This window comes from Leptinotarsa decemlineata, unplaced genomic scaffold (genome assembly GCF_025532065.1).
Source record: "Leptinotarsa decemlineata unplaced genomic scaffold, Ldec_3_MD MMD2_tig00000008_RagTag_RagTag, whole genome shotgun sequence".
NCBI classification, from domain to species: domain Eukaryota; kingdom Metazoa; phylum Arthropoda; class Insecta; order Coleoptera; family Chrysomelidae; genus Leptinotarsa; species Leptinotarsa decemlineata.
In genome coordinates, this window is record NW_027412537.1 from 11,667,910 (window position 1) to 11,670,647 (window position 2,738).

The window sequence follows — 2,738 nt, forward strand, 5'->3', positions numbered from 1 at the left end:
TCATGATGAAACAACACTTCTTCTAGCCAGATACTTGATTTCTTCACTCAAACGTTGCAATAAGTTCGTATAAAACTCGATGTTGTTAGTTTTTCTTTTTTCAAGACAGTCAATGAAAATTACACCACGCGCATCCTAAAAAACCGATGCCATGACCTTGCCTGGAGTTGAAACGGTCTTAGCTTTCTATGGAGCCGGTTCTCCCTTTTGAGTCCACTGTTTTGATTGTTCTTTTGTCCCGGGTATAAAGTGATGGACCCATGTTTATAAAACGACGCAGAAATCCTGCTTTGTTACTATGAAACATCGTTAAACACTAAATTGAAACATCTTAACGACACTGTTTCACTCGAGTGTGAGCAAACGCGGCACCCATTTTGCACACAGTTTTCTCATGTCCCAATTTTCAGATAATATACGATGTACCGCACTTTTTGAAATACCCACTGAGTCTGCTAGCTCGCGCACTTTCAGTTGATGACCATTCAGTACCGCTTTGTGGATTTTCTTCACCGTTTCTGGAGTCGTCACCTCATGTGGTCGCTATACTTCACTGTTGTAAACAAATGGGCAGACTCACCCAGAGTAGAATCCAGTTCAGCTTTCATATTGACTGTGCTGAAGCCTTTGAAATAAAAGTATTGGACTTACCACAAAATGATGACCATTTTTCTCTTATTTTCACAAATTCACTAATAACGTACGCTAATGATGGCTGTCAAACAGATACTAAACAACCCAGCGTCTTCAAACTTGAAACATATGCTTAGGAAATTGTGTACTTTCTAGTACCGCGATATTTTTTAAACAATATGATTGCATTTCAAGAAAAATTAGCCATTTAAAAGCTTCTATCATTGTTGATGATTTTCAGCATTCAAATTACGCTTCAGTGGCGATGAAGATGATATTCTAAGAGAAATTAAATTCTCTTAGTAATCTATTTATTTCGAAATTCTTACGCGAGTGATTAGACAAAGCAAAAACGAACAAATTAAACTAATAGGTATGAATGCTTAACGTCTCCACCGTTACATTGTCTGCCACATTAAATGCCTTTAGATCTGGATCTTTTGATATATTTCATGTAATTGTATCACGAGTATTACGGAATCTTTGTTACAGGTCTTTCAAATCAAAATCCAAGGTGGATAATGATGAACTTCATTTTAAATATAGCCTCAAGTGAAAACATCCAGAGGAGCGAGGTCAGGTGACTTCGCAGGTCACCTAATTGGACCATTATTACCAATCAACAAACTTCATTTCCATCTATTCAAAAATTCTTGTATATTCCAGAGCACTGATAGCAATGATATTTCATAACGTTGATAAAATAGAAAAATTCCGTGAAATGTAAAGTCGAAGTCATACTTTTGTAGGTAAATATATCCATTCAACCTCTCCTCAAAAAAGTATGGCCCTAACAAAATACCATCCAATGTACCAATCCACAGGTTCTTCAAGAATTATATCCTGAATAGGTGAATAGGCTGGCGTTACATCAATATTTTCCTGTTAGTTTTCGCCTTCCTCCATCGAAATCCAAGTTTATGAATTCTCTTGGGCAAAGCCGGTCGGTTCGACGTGGGTACTTTGTTTACTCACTCAAATCGGCCGCCGTGTTGGTCGATGATTCAAGCCCCAGGCTGAACGATCGATTTTCACTTGCTAACGTCCAACCCGTGTTAGGAATCACACGTTAAAAGGTAAGACCTCGGTAATCCTCAGCTCACATAAGTTTCGACTTCTGAGGGAAAACAGATTTTGAACAGACTTTTTATAAACAGAAAGACTCCCTGCTGTGGCCTCAGCTATTTGTTCTTGAACTTTCAAACTTTAAATACAATATTGGCTACAATTATGCTCATTATCACTATTAATTTTTACCTTTGCAAGATCAATTTTCATTGCTTTTGCTTGCATAAATCTTAATACGCTGTTCTCTACACGAATTCCTCGATATTAGTGAGTTCTTGCCACACTCTACCAGCTAATCTATTGCGTATCCAATATTCAGAAGCATAGCTAGATTTGCCATTCAGATGTAATTTTTTTTCATGTATATTTGATTGAAATATTATGTATATTCAACTAATACGTGATTGCTTTGTTGGGCATTTTACTGATGTAAAGAATATGGAAAAGCTGATTTTTGGTGAGTTCAATTAGGTAAGTATGTGAAATGAAGAACCCTCAAATTTGCAGTCGGAAAAATGTTTCCATCTCTCTATTATATTCGCTTTTTTATTTTTCTCAAAATCAGCTGTTTTTATAAGTATTTGTTTAAGTCAAATTATAACTCAGAATTGAGCTAATGAAAATGATCACTCTGTTGACATTGAGTCCGGGATGGCTGGATCATATCTGGATAATCATTTTCCATGAGACCGTGTGGCCTAATGGATAAGGCGTCGGACTTCGAATCCGAAGATTGCAGGTTCGAGTCCTGTCACGGTCGAATAACTTTTTTTGTTACTTCACATTACCAAAAACATTGGCATGTTTCCCCAATATTAATCTCAATCGTAATAATTATCGCAAGTTTTTCATTGTTTGCAGAAATTTTGATTGGAATCCCATCTGATCGCTTTTACAGAAAAATATGTGCAATGTTTGAAAAGGCATTATCTACTCAAAGTATCAGAACTAGAAGTAGGAAACCGTGGATTCCTAGAGGTACCAAAATCTCGGCGAAAAATATGAAATGTCTCCATCAGTAAGTTTTCTTCCAAGCT

At 36.6% G+C, this 2,738-nt stretch overlaps 1 non-coding gene across 1 annotated transcript; it reads left to right on the forward strand.

Annotated features, from left to right (window-relative positions):
* The first annotated feature begins 2,388 nt into the window (after nucleotides 1-2,388).
* TRNAR-UCG (transfer RNA arginine (anticodon UCG)) lies at nucleotides 2,389-2,461 on the forward strand. Its single transcript has one exon. It is a non-coding gene; the product is annotated as a tRNA-Arg (tRNA).
* The last annotated feature ends 277 nt before the right edge of the window (nucleotides 2,462-2,738 follow it).